This window comes from Periplaneta americana, chromosome 13 (genome assembly GCF_040183065.1).
Source record: "Periplaneta americana isolate PAMFEO1 chromosome 13, P.americana_PAMFEO1_priV1, whole genome shotgun sequence".
In the NCBI taxonomy this organism is placed as follows: domain Eukaryota; kingdom Metazoa; phylum Arthropoda; class Insecta; order Blattodea; family Blattidae; genus Periplaneta; species Periplaneta americana.
Window position 1 is genome coordinate 66,492,001 of NC_091129.1, and position 15,700 is coordinate 66,507,700.

Below are 15,700 nucleotides of genomic sequence, written 5' to 3' on the forward strand. Positions count from 1 at the left end.
CTAGTGCCTGAAGGAGATAAAGATGATAATGCCAGCGAAATATGTCCCGGGCGTAGAGTCAAAAGTTACGCAGTATTTGCTCTTAATTGGTTTTGGGCGAAAACTTGCCTCAAAGAATAAGATTAATATTAAAGAAATTACTTTTAGACAATATGTTCTATTTAATATAAACCTATACGACGTACGAATAAAACTCGTGTTCATGGAGGAGGAAAATTGAAAATAAGTAGTTTAATATATCATTTCCAAGAACGGAAGGTAATTTTTCATTTCATTCAGTGTTCTGTCCAAGGGCAGGACTTTCAATGCAAGCACAGCTTTCTCCAAACTTTCCTATTTTCTGCCTTCCTCTTTGTTTCTCCATATGATGCATATATCTAAATGTCGTCTATCATCTGATATCATCTTCTACCCCGAACTCTTATCCCGTTCACCATTCCTTCCAGTGCATTCTTCAGTAGGCAGTTTTTCTCAGCCAATGACCCAACGAATTCCTTTTTCTCTTTCTGATCACTTTCAGCATCATTATTTCTTCACCCACTCTTTCCAACACAGCTTCAATCCTCATTGTATCCGTCCACTTCACACGCTCCATTCTTCTCCATATCCACATTTCAAATGCTTCTATTCGCTTCTCTTCACTTCGTCGTAATGTCCATGTTTTTGCGCCCATACAGTTCCACACTCCATAAAAAGCACTTCACTAGTCTCTTCTTTAGTTCTTTTTCCAGAGATACGCAGAAGATGGTCCTTTTTCTATTAAAAGCTTCCTTGGCCATTGCTACCCTCCTTTTGACTTCCTGGCAGCAGCTCATGTTACTGCTTATAGTACACCCCAAGTATTTGAAGCTGTCCACTTGTCTACTGCATCATTTAGAATTCGCAAGTTTATCTTCTGTATTCTTCTTCCTATAACCATGCTCTTCGTCTTATTTATGTACTTAAAATAAAAATAACTCGAATATTTTATTTAGTAAGAATTTAATATTGGTGAAAAGTCGGAATGAAGGTTAAGTTGATAATAAAAGAGTAAACTGAGAATAAAATGAATTAAAATTAAAATTACCGAATCACACGATAATTAAAATACGTACGTAGCCTATATGAGTAAAAATACATATGGCAGTAATTTAAATAGCACATTCTACACGTTTGTTCTATTTTTAATTTGAATTTAAATGTTAGTTTTTTATAATAGGTAGGCCTACTTCGAAATCATGCCATAATTACTTTTTTCCATAATTAAGGCTGTAATTTTTTTTTGGTCAGCATTGTAACGCATTTTGTCTCTTCCATATATAATCTTCTTGGAAGGTTATCTTTTGCGTGGAATAAAGTTAATAACGTGCATTTAAAAACTCGTTCCAATTGAATTTCGTTTCCGACATCGTAATGACTTCATGTTTTCCCAATTCACCCAGCCTCTGTACCAATAGGTACGAAACCTTCAATCAGACCTAGATAGACAGCGCAAAGGATAGATCCGATGGATAGATGAAAAAAGTAATCAAGCCCTATCTTTTCTCTCAACCTCCGCTCAATGCTCCGCTATAAGTTAGCCTACTAGGACCTCAATTTCGAAGTCTAGTTATCATACATAATTTAATAAAATTCAGTCCTATTCTCTATAGCAAGAATTAAACAAAAAAATATTAGAAACTTTTCCCCGTGAAATTTTATTTGTTGTTGTTTAGTCAACTGTCAGTAGACAGGTCTGAATCTCAAAAGTGATATCACGAAGGTATTAGTTATGAGGCGACTAGGCCAGGAGATAGTGGGATAGGATGGCCAGTTTCTTTACCCCCTTCCATTGCATACGTCGCCGATATCCTAGATATTACATTAATCAGACTTCAGATGCATACAAACAATTGTTCTTTCTTTGACACATATCGTCAAGTGAGATGTACTACCTGACAATAGATGTACATAATATCAGCCATAGGTATTTAATACAAAAAATATTTGGTAAATATCTCCGAAAAACAGGAACAAATAACAAATTTAGCCACGTTGGTAGCACAGTTGGCAGTGTGTTCACTTACGATTATTTACATACCCGGTTCGAATCCCGGCGATGTCAAAGTCGTACTCGTTGTAGACGAAGATTTTCTACGATTTCCCCCCCTTCCTCCATCATTTCATTTTTTTTCTCGCTGTTATTTACACTCACTTTAATACCTTTGGTCATATCGCCAATTAATCTTTGGTTGAAATCAGAAGGCCTGAGTACTGTTGTTGAGACTGGTTCTATTGTTGTGAACTAGATGTATATATGTATTACTGACTTGTTATGAATATGATTTCGGTGATGAATGAGGTAGGTGATATGCTGGGATGTTGTGGCCCGAATTTCCTGGCATTTGCCTTACGGTTGAGGAAAACTCCTGAAAAACGTCAACCAGAAAATTCAACCCGACCGGGAATCGAACCCGGGCCCTCTGGGTAAGAGACCAGCATGCTGACCCCTACACCACAGAGGTGGTCTATGATTTCATTGTTACTCACCATTTCAATATTCACCGTTATCATCATCGTCGTCGTCGTTTCAGTAGTATCTATCAAGATGGTGTAATTGCATGTAGTATGACTGGCGTCTGAAGAAGCCTAGTAAGTACTCTACTCGGAGGGGAATGTGGGCTCTAGCCAGACTTCGCCTGACCTTGAACATACATGGCTGAATCGACAGATTGTACCACACAGCGGAGTCACGATGGTTCCAAAAAAAAAAAGAAAAGGATCAAACAACTGTTTCCACATAAGGGAGTGAGGAAAGCAAAATAAGCCTCTGACTATGATGTTAGCTTTCGGATCCCTTCTCCTTGTAATAAATTGAAGTTTAATGATAAGGTTTTTTAAAAATCAAAATATGGGAATGATTTTGTTGAATAGTCAATAAACAAACTTTTGCAGGATCTAATTTTTATATACCTAAGATTAATAACATTTCTATGCAGGTGACTCGATTTAAAATAAAGTACGTAAAATTCAAACCACATTATACAAAGCAATGTGATTTAAGCACACTAGAGCAAATGATTCAGCTGATAAGAACTATAAAATTTAATACGATCATTGGTACAGATGAACATTAATTTACAAGCTTCAAAATCAAACTAAGAAATTTAGGTTCAAAACAGATATGTCCAATTTCGTCAACACTTTGAATTTACGCAGGTGTTTCGGAATGAAAAATTTTCCATCTGCCACACTAAGCATTCCTTTCTAACCTCAAATATATTACCATATTTCTGGTTGTGATCTGCCGTACTTTGTAGACTTATTATACAGTGCGATCGAGAAGTCTCTCCGCAGTGCTTGTGTAGCCATGGTGTAGCCGAGAATCCACTAGGCGGAGAATTCAAGTAGCAGTACTGGTCGCCAAGCATATGATGGACGGGGGATGTGAGGTTGTCAAACCGGAATTAATGGGAGAGTGCTAACTTTCTATAGGATTACTAGAACTAAAGGAGCTGCGGAGGGACTTTTCGATCGCACTCTATTATCATAATACAAGTCGTCTTATCCCCGTCAGGCGTACAAGAACGTGGAGGGGTTCGGTTTCTCTTATATAAATCTAAGAATGGTCCAGAACCAACCACTACTGCCATCTACTAATCTTTAGATAAATCGTGAGAAACATCTATTTCGGAGGACACACAATCACAAAAAAGTCCTATTTTTCGAGTCGGAGATGGTTATGATAGTAAAAGTTTGGAGTGTGTCCTTGGAATGATGAGAAAATACGGGAGAATCCAAGAGAGTCCCTCAAAATCTTGTGTTTATTATCTACTGATATGTAGAATTTATATAATTTTGAATGTAGAGAAGAGATAATTTAATTTATCAGTGAAATTGAGGTGATGTTCCTATGGAACTTAACTGTTAAGTTCCAGAATACGGTGGAATACCCACAACACGTTTTACGTTCTAAGACACGTTGAAATACCTAAAGGACTATTTCTGTTTATATTATCAATTTTATTTCACGCTGCTATTTACATGAAATATTAATTTAAATATTAATGATGTAAGTTTTGTATTCTTTATACAACGTGTTCCGCTTAGAGGGATCGAGAAATAAATGCTAACCATTAAAAATCAGATGAAGATATTGTTTTGATTTACATCTGACAAGATGCAGAAACTGCCCACGTTTATGCACCACTGGTTTAAAAACAGTTGCATGTTCATGCGCATGCGCACTAACGTTTATCGTGGAAACAAGCCTGGCACCATTCAGTAGAAGATCTCGTCAATGGACCATTCTTCTTCATCGAGGCAACAGTCACAGGGAATATGTATCTGGACATGTTGCAGAACATTTTTGTCGATCAACTCCTCCCAGAATCGGTTTTTCACAACATGGAGGTCCACCCCATTACTATGGAGCAATGCGTGGCTTCCTGAATGCAAACTTTCCCAATAGGTTGATCGGAAGAGGAGAACCCTTGCATGGCCACCTAGGTCAACCGTCTTGACGCCCCGTGACCTTCCTCTGGGGCTTTGTGACGAGTATTGTGTACCAATGTGATACAGTTGACACTTTGGAAAAACTGAGATAACACATAAATGCAGCTGCGCTAATCACTTCACAAATGCTATGGAACACTTGGCAGAAGGTTGAGTACCTTTTAGATATTTTCGGAGTAGCTCGAGACGCACACATCGAGTTGCACTGACCATTCTCCGAAACTCGGAGAGTTTTTACATCAAGTTATACAAAAAGCAATCGCATAAAACCATTATTTATACTTTAAATTAGCACTGATTTCTCGATTTCTCTAAGAGGGACACGGTGTATTATAACCATGTTCTCCTAGGCAGTGAACTTAGTTTCAAAAACCTCGTCCTGACGCATGTGACCGTCTGGTGTTAGTTCAGATAGAGAACAGTATATTTATTTCAAGGGAGAATCTTATTTAAATTTACTGATAAAGTTTCTGTGCAGCTGACAGTCCACGAGCAAAGCCAATAGTTTATAAATGTTTTAGTCGCGGTAAACCTAGCTAGACTCAGACCTCAGACAACTTCTCAGCCACAAAGATCGAAGATCGATTGCATGCAAATCCTGTGAAATTTATAGTAAGGAAATTATACACGTTTTCTCAGACAAGTTTCTCTGCCATTCACATTTCAACAATTCTACATTTTCGTCCGCTCATCTTACTGACAGTAAATACTTTGACAGTTGAAGAAAGCCCTGGTTACCGGTACATAAAGAATCTTAGAATATTCTTCTCATTTTCTATGAAGAGTCTACCTAGTTTGCGACACGTTAAATAACTATATTTACATTTTCAAAAAATTGTGTGTGAATAATATTTGTAATACAGTGAAACCTCTCCTTACGGACACCCCAAGATACGGACACTCCTCATATGCGGACAGATTTTTTATGTCCCAAGTGAAATAATATAGAAATAATGATAAATTTAACTCTCGTGTTCGGACACTCTCAGACACGGACATGGACAGCTGTTTCACAGTCCTAAAGCTTGCTTTACCTCCTGACTGCGTACAGAACTTGGATTTCAAGACCTAATGTGTTACAAAAATGGAAAATTTAGTATAGAAATTCCTTAACACGAAAGAAGACAATAAGGGTATCGTAGGCTACCACTAGCCCAACCAGCTACTCCTTGTTAGCTGGAAGCAGGTGGATAAACAAAGTAATTAAATTTAACCTGTCTGATTGGTCCAAGCTTTCCGCGATCGTGAAATTGTATTCGACACATGATTGGGTTAGTACGATTATTCTCTTCACTTCAATCAGTTGTTCTGTTTCGAGAGACATGGCACCTGAACTTAAACGTTAAGTTGAAAACTGTACTGCATAACAATTCACCTAGAATAAAATTGCATGGCACAGTACTGTATTTTCCTTTTTCGGTCTTATCTACTGTAGTTCAAAGTTGCAAAGAATTTACTGTAATACAGTAAGTATACTGTATTTATAATTAAACTACAGTAATACATTTAATTTAAAGCGTGAAGGGATACATAATGCATATTAAAAATTTACTGTTAGATTGGGGAGCCTCCCTCCCAATAAAGGACACCTCCCAGATGCGGACAGATTGTTACGTCCCTTCGATGTCCGTAAATGAGAGGTTACACTGTAATTGAAAACCATACAAATTAATGCAATAAAATTAGCTACATTCATAATACAGATGAAAACATATATTATACATAAAAGTAAATGTAATTGCCTCTTCATATTATTGTAGTTAGGTAATTAAAAAGATATAATTGAATTAGGAATTTGAAAAATGTGCCAGAATCATTGGACTTCATTTTGAAATAATCCCAAAAAACCTTTCTACTGACATCGGTCATTCATGCATTCATTCATTGCAGAAAACACTATACAATAGATTAGGGTCTATTAGAATGAGAGTCCGAAGGTAAAAACATAATATTTCAGGAAACGATATTACTTTTATTGTGATCAGTTTCATGGACATAACACCTTTCCCAATAAACTGACCTTTATACTTTATAATAACTGCGTATATTCCATAATCTCTATAAGTACGAGTAGTTGAAGTCAGGAGATCGAGAGATACGGGAGAACCCGAGAAAGTCCCTTACAATCTTGGCTTTATTGGCACCACAAATACATTCCACAATTATCGAGGGTGGCAGCACTGGTCGCGTACTTCAAGCAGCGAAAGAAAGCTCCGCATTTGCAAAAAGAGTGACTTTACCTCATTTTTTTAATTTCTGACTCAATTAACATTATCCTCATCGTCTATGACAGGCATGTCAAAACCCTGCACATTGTGCAGTCGCGCACATTGTGCACTGGTCTCTGAGCAACATGCAGTTCCTATTCCCCTACCTGGAGGGAGCGAATCGGCTTGGAGAGGAGCGCGTCAGGGCTGTACAGTACCTATAGTAGCAGATCAGCTTTTGTTTCAGTAACATAGATCAGTACGTGTGCTCATTGAGCTGTGATTGTGAATGCGCTATGAAAAATAAAGTGAGGAGTCCACAGATGTAACGAAGAAGAGAAATCACGAATCATATAACATAACTGTTATGATGTTTTCCTCAGCCAACAGTAATTATTTTAAAATGAAAGGCTTTCATCATATCATGTGGACCTAATACTGAAGTGAGAATTTAAATCACATTAGTAAAGTTCTCAAAATATATTCGCCTGCTCTTATTTCTTAATTAGTACTCTCACGGCAAGTCAAACATGACAATGATGTTGTTTTGGAGTCTGACTAACACAGCCATCAATGGTTACACGACTTACAACTTTTATTTGATAAGCTGATAAGTGATGAGAATATAGTGAGGAATACATGTGAGGATCTTGAGGTTGTAAGGGAAGGAAGAAAGCAACTATTTGTAAGGCGGAAAAATTTTCTGGAAAAATAATATAAAATGGCGAATTTTCCATCTCACGTTACTATATTATCTTAATATACTTACGTTAATAAATCTTTAAACCTGACATAAAGAAAATGTCCTCGCTTCACAGCTTGTAAAGTACTCTTTTAACTCAATTCAGCAACGCTCCTAACTTGCTAAAACTTGCTGTCAACGTTTTCCAAATAAACTATATATAAATTTAAATTCAAGCTTAATTTATCAATTTTATTAATAATAATGTGAATTTATATTAATATACAGCAAGGAAATGATTCCAGTGGAAAAGCCTCACAATGTCCTATTGCATGTAATTGGGAGTAAAATATTTTCTTTCTAAGCATTTGTGCACCAATGGACCCAATAATGCTTGAGCAACAATGAAAAAGTATTACTTTGAAATAATCAGTACCTACTACGTAAAATGAAATACTGTGTTCGTTTTTTGTTGTTTCGAAATTACTGCAATATTTATATTTTCTTCAAGTACTGTATACAAATCTTGTAAATAAATGATTCTTTACAAACGACTGCATTGTGAATTGTAACTGAGTAAGTCTATTGTTTCTTGTGTTACAATTATTGTCAAATATAGACACTGACAATAATTGTGTTTTTTTCCTTCTGCTAAGTATGTTTATAATGTCCAAATGTCAATTTAATTGAAAACTAGAAGCGCAGAATAGATTCTTGTACATCCCTCCCGCTAAGAACTGGTAAGAGCAATACGTGAATGACGCAATCTGCACAGACCGGCGTTCCGCGCACATACACTGCACTTTCAGTGTCTGTTTTCTGACATGCCTGGTCTATAACTTAAATAAATAATTATTATTACAGTCTGCTGTTCTTTCCGAAAGGACTCGATTAAATTATTACACATACTTTTCAACAATATTTAAAAATAAAAGTATTATACATCTTGATTACACAAATTTTAACACTGTATCACTTTGGAAAACGTATTATTTGTCTTTCTTGTGTTACCTTGTTAACATGTTTCAGCCTGCTATTGGCTATCATCAGAACTCCACTGAACTGATGATGCCCAATAGCAGGATGAAACATGTAAGAAGGTAATATAAAATTTAACATAAGAAAGACAAGACGTTTTCAAAAGCATTATATTTTGTATAATATCTTACAGCATTTTAAGATAGTTATTCGTTTTCAATTGGTAATATCGATCTGCAAGATTCTTCACATGGAAGTTCCCATTTTTATAAACGTCTGTCTTCCCTTGATACGAGCTGCAGTTACTTGCACCATTTCTCGTACAGGATGTGATTCCTCAGATTCTTTTTTACCGAAATGTTATAGTATATTCTATCCTTTTCCGTAGCTATTTTTCAGATACATTTCTACAGGTAGAGAAAGAAAACCTCTCCGTAGTATGAAGTTTCCAAGTATAACACACAAAGCAGTGTTTTATTCCGCTTTCACTGGACCGTTAAATCCATAAGCGTTACCTATAGTAATAGCGCTCCTCCCCCTTCTCTATTATTCCCTTTCCTTTGTCCTCTACTTTCTCTCCTCATATTCTTGTTTCCTATCGCATTTTTTTCTTATCTCTTCTCATTTTTCTGCCTTATATATTTAAATCTCTTCTTCCCTCTTATCTTTCACTTTCTGTTTTATTGCTTATCTCTTTTTATCTGACACTTAAAAATAAATAGATAAATAGATAATTAGATAAATATATAAATAAATATATATATATATAAATAAATAAATAAGTAAATAAATAAATAAGTAAATAAATAAGTAAATAAGTAAGTAAATAAATAAATAATAAATAAATAGATGAATGAATGGATGGGTGAGTGAGTGGATGGATGGATGGATGGACCAGTAGATGGTAGATCAGATAGACCGGATTGGATGGATAGACAGATAAATAAATAAATAAATAAATAAATAAATAAATAAATAAATAAATAAATAAAAAGATGAATGGATTGATGGGTGGATGACTGGGTGGATGGATGGATCGGTAGGTCGATAGATCGGTTAAACCGGATTGGATGACAGACAGACAAATAAATAAATAAACAAATAAATAAATATATATATATATATAAATAAAAGATGGATGGATGTATCGGTAGACCGGTAGATCGGTTAAACCGGATTGGATGGACAGACAGACAAATAAATAAATAAATAAATAAATAAACAAATAAATAAAAAAATAAAAAATAAATAAATAAATAAAAATATGAATGGATTGATGGGTGGATGGATGGATGGATGGATCGGTAGACCGGTATATCGGTTAAACCGGATTGGATGGACAGACAAATATATAAGTAAGTAAATAAATAAATAAAAAGATTAATGGATGGATGGGTGTCTGAGTGGATGGATGGGTGGATGAATGGATGGGTAGACCGGTAGATCGGAAAGACCGGATTGGATGGACAGACAGACAGATATATAAGATGAATGGATGGGTGGGTGAGTGGATGGATGGATGGATGGATGGATGGATCAATACACCAGTAGGTCGGATAGACAGGATTAGATAGATTAGACAGACAGACAGATAGACAGATAGACAGATAGGTAGGTAGATAGATAGATAGATAGATAGATAGATAGATAGATAGATAGATAGATAGATAGATAGATAGATAGATAGATAGATAGATAGATAGATAGATAGATAGATAGATAGATAGATAGATAGATAGATAGATAGATAGATAGATAGATAGATAGATAGATAGATAGATAGATAGATAGATAGATAGATAGATAGATAGATAGATAGATAGATAGATAGATAGATAGATAGATAGATAGATAGATAGATAGATAGATAGATAGATAGATAGATAGATAGATAGATAGATAGATAGATAGATAAGCAACGAATGAATGAACACATAAATAAGTGGCGCGACATTCCGTAGAGGATCAAGACCTACTATCGACTGCACGCATCAGAAGAGATGAACAATAATCCAACTAGTACTGGGGTTACATTTGGTTAGCACAGCACAGATCTGTTGAATCTGGTTTAGGAAAAATATTTCGCTACTCATTTTATCTCCCTGAATTGATAAATGATTCTTGATAGTCACCGATCCACTACAAGGATCAAGATTCATGAGAATTTTCTTTTACCCTTGACGTCTGCAACCAGTGCTCATTCCATACCTTTAGTCAAAGTTATGACGCCTTAAACCACACAGTTACGGCTAGGAACCATCTTCAAATAATCCCATTATTATTGATAATTGGAGCGCCGTTTACGATTATAACTAAGCTTTTTTTCACATTCGTGATCCGAGTCGACTTTATATCTGATAAGAACGGTACACTACTGAGAGACCCAAAGAAATCCTAATTTTTGTTATTCCATCATTACTCAATACGATAATATCCACAATACACATGAATAATATGTGTTTTTCTCTATTAATCAGGTGATAAATTGAAAACACAATAATTACTAGGCGTTTGTTCACGAAATGGGAAGCCAGGCGGTGTGTGTATTATAGACGAGCAAACTAGGAGAACCCACATGTACGGATCGTTAGTGACCGCAATTCAAACAAACACACATCGTTTCCCTACCACACCATTCAATATTAGACGTTACAAAGGTTATTCACTTAAAGAAGATGATGCAGTACTCAGTCAGCCAGTTCCAAACATTTTCAGCACTTGCATAAAAATAGATACATCTATCACTGGAACTCCTCTCGGAAGATGCAGCCCGCTTTCTGGAACTTACTTACTGGCTTTTAAGGAACCCGGAGGTTCATTGCCGCCCTCACATAAGCCCGCCATTGGTCCCTATCCTGAGCAAGATTAATCCAATCCCTATCATCATATCCCACCTCCCTCAAATCCATTTTAATATTATCTTCCCATCTACGTCTCTGTCTCCCAAAAAGTATTTTTTCCTCCGGCCTCCCAACTAACAATCTATGTGCATTTCTGGATTCGCCCATACGTGCTACATGCCCTGCCCTTCTCAAACGTCTGGATTTAATGTTCCTAATTATGTCAGGTGAAGAATACAATGCGTGCAGTTCTGCGTTCTGTAACTTCCTCCATTCTCCTGTAACTTCATCCCTCTTAGCTCCAAATATTTTCCTAAGCTCCTTATTCTTAAACACCCTTAACCTATTTTCCTCTCTCAAAGTGAGAGTCCAGGTTTCACAACCATAAAGAACAACCGGTAATATAACTGTTTTATAAATTCTAACTTCCAGATTTTTTTACAACAGACTGGATGATAAAAGCTTCTTAACTGAATAATAAGGCATTTCCCATATTTATTCTGTGTTAATTTCCTCCCGAGTATCATTTATATTTTATTACTGTTGCTCCGAGGTATTTGAATATTTCCACCTCTTCAAAGGAAAATTTTCAAATCTTTATAATTATATCCATTTCGTACAATATTCTCGTCACGAGACATAATCATATACTTTGTCTTTTCGGAATTTACTTACAAACTTATTTCTTTACTTGCTTCAAGTAAAATTCCCGTATTTTGCCTAATCGTTTGTGGATTTTCTCCTAACGTATTCACGTCACCCGCATAGACAAGCGGCTGATGTAACCCGTTTAATTCCAAACCCTTTATCTTATCCTTGACTTTCCTAATGGCATACTCTAGAGCAAAGTTAAAAAGAAAAGGTGATAGTGCATCTCCTTGCTTTCGCCCACAGTGAATTGGAAACGCATCTGACAGAAACTGATCTATACGGACTCTGCTGTACATTTCACTGAGGCACATTTTAATTAATCGAACTAGTTTCTTCCACTTTCTGGAACACTTTAATGTTTGGATTTTCTAAGGTATGTGGGTTAATTCTTTATTGCCTATATTTTATTAGTTTCCGGATATAAATGTAGCAAGTGGTTGAGGTCAGGAAATCGAGCAAATCGCAAATGAATACTGCTATCTCTCCCAGTGAACACTTGACTGACTGGTTATAAGGACATAGTGACTAGATTTAGGCAGAATCTTTAAACCTGACATAAAGAAAATGTCCTCGCTTCACAGCTTGTGAAGTACTCTTTTAACTCAATTCAGTAACGCTCCCAACTTGTTGATACTTGCTCTCAACGTTTTCCAAATAAACTATATATAAATTTAAATTTAAGCTTAATTTATCCGATTTATTAATAATAATGTGAATTTATATTAATATACAGCAAGGAAATGATTCCAGTGTAAAAGCCTCACAATGTCCTATTGCATGTAATTGGGAGTAAAATATTTTCTTTAACATTTGTGCACCAATGGTCCCAATAATGCTTGAGGAATAATGAAAGAGTATTACTTTGAAATATTCAGTACCTGCTACGTAAAATGAAATACTGTTTTCGTTTTTTGTTGTTTCGAAATTACTGCAATATTTATATTTTCCTCAAATACTGTATACAAATCATGTAAATAAATGATTCTTTACAAACGACTGCTATGGACACTGACACTGACAGACCGGCGTTCCGCGCACATACACTGCACTTTCAGTGTCTGATTTCTGACATGCCTGGCCTACAAGATCCCTTTACCATTCCTCGTAGTCCTCACCGCGGTCCCTCAACTCCGGTCCCACGAGTTACCATAAGCCCAATGGAGAACCCACCTCGCAGCGATCCCACGAGTTACTGTGAGCCCAGTAGAGAGTCCACGTTGCATAGCGCGACAACCAACAACGAATGGCCACATATCCACAGGGCCTAAGTTCGGCGATAGCCCAAAGGATACTCTGCATCGAAGCAAGCCCGAAAACTAGGAAAGAAACGGACATGATAATAAAAGAGAGTAAGTGTAATTATGATGGCGAAATGAATCCGAGGTACAACGCAGAAGCTAGCCAGTAATTCTCCTTTAAGTTGTTAGGTACAGCTTACAGCAGTAAAATTTTGGAGATATAGAACATTTTTTTCCTCCATTACTATATCTTGCACTATAATGAAAATTGTTATGTGTAAAACACTGTCCTTCTGCTATATGAAAAGAAAAATATATCTTTACGATTAAAAAAAAAAGTTTACATTTTTTTTTTTTTTTTCAAAATTCATTTCACTGAGCAGTGATGAAGGGTTTCCCACGTAACTCAAAAACTATCCAACATTCTGTGATAAAATTTTGTGTGTATGTATTTATGAATGTCATATTTACAATATGATACAAGATCACTTCTCTAGTCCACACCTGTGGAGTAACAGCTAGCGCGTCTGGCCAGGTGGCCCGGGTTCGATTCCCGGTCGGGGCAAGTTACCTGGTTGAGATTTTTTCCGGGGTTTTCCCTCAACCCAATACTAGCAAATGCTAGGTAACTTTCGGTGCTGGACCCCGGACTCATTTCACCGGCATTATAACCTTCATCTCATTCAGACGCTAAATAAGCTAAGATTTTGATAAAGCGTCGTAAAATAACCTACTAAAATAAAAAAATTCTTTATCTGTGATAGATTGTATGATACAAAATAAATTCTTTTAAAAAATGGTCAAATATCAGTATTTTCTTCTAACACAAAATAAAAAAAAATTATTTATTAAGGATTGTAGTTGAAAGAGCATGATATTGTAAACATAAGTTTCAGCAATAAAATAAAAGAGACATAACATAAAAACGTTAACAAGTTTATGAGTTATGAGGGAAATGCTTCATCACTGCACAGTGAACTGCCACCATTTTGAATTTTGAAAAATAAATATAAATAATTTTTTTTAAATCGTAAATATTTTTTTTTTTCATATAGGAAAAGGACAGTGTTTTACACTTACCAATTTTTATTACCTACTGTAAAAGATATAGTAATGGAGGGAAAAAAAATGTTGAATATTTCCAAAAATTTTACTGCTGTAAGCTGTACTTAACCCCTTAATTAGTGCTCAGAAAACCTCGCAAAAAACCTAAACCAGGTAACTTACCCTAACCAGTTTTTGAACCCGAGCCCGGTCGTTTCACTGTCAGACGTGCTAACCGTTACTCCACAGCGGTGGACCAATGAGGTAAGTAACTTGCGTTACAACTTCGTGGATAATTCTTTAGGCTGCACACAAAAATTGGAAACTCATACAAGTTTTATATTTAAGGCGCATTATTCCGTTACCTGCTACAGCATTCACGGAAGAACGGTACAGCTGGTAAAACCACACTAGAATATGAAGGGAGGAGTCTGTTATACCATGTGACAAGGCTGCGATGAAAATTTGTGCCACTAGAGCGCACCTAACCGCATACAAGCATCAATATGGAATAGTTGACTATCAGTTTCATGCATTCATAAACTCATTACGGGCCAGCAGCGTATCGGAATGCGTTTTGACAACCAGAAAAATTGATTCCAGTTTCAAATAAGTAGCAATTTTTAACATGTTACGGTTAATTCTGGCGAAAAATATCGCAGTCAACCAAAAACTTTACTGTAGGCATTGTAATGTGTCAGAAATGTATAGGGCCTATGCCTCAATGCACATGAACCTAGCTAAAATACTAACTAGAAGTTCATTTATTGTTATGAAACACAGATTTATTATAACATATCAATAGAATGAAAAGTACCTATAAACCATTTCAATTCAAATAATTTCAAACAGTGCAAAGAATGTAAATATTGACAATTATCATAATCGAGAAACAATAATAATTTTTTATTGTCGATTGTGTGTTAAATCCCATTTCATGATGGGTTAAGTTATTTTGCTTGACACATATGCATAAGTCGTCAAGGATCTCTTCTGCTTCTGGGTCTTCGGTGGAGCGACAATTTTATGACTTTTTTTTTTTTGCATATTTGTCATATTGTGACCATTCTTTTGGCAAGGCTTTACGATATACATTTTCATAGAATTTTATTTCTTCCTGTAACATGAATTTTTTCCCCAGTATTATGAGTCTTTATAATTATCTTAGGAGTGTTATGTATATAGTTTCTAATTTTGACATTTGTTTGATACATTAGTACTTATTATTCAAACTACCCATATGTTTTGAACGAAACTTTATTTCTGCTGCCATGCCATTTCAAAATTATCTTTAATTGAAGCGTGCATTTCCAGAACGTTGTAAGTGCCAATTTGTAAAGTTTACAGTAGGAACAAAAATAGTTTTACGCAGTACATACAACGTTGTGACTTGCACAACCTGAAGGTGCACTACTTTATTACTTGGAGCAGCACCTTCTTCATAATCTTTCGTAATATTGTCAAACAGGGCACCTACAACTGATATATGTGAAAAAATAGATTCTCCCGGTTTCGGCACTTACAACGTTATGGAAATGCACGCTTCAATTATTCATCTTCATACTCTTGAAATGTAAAAGGAATTGA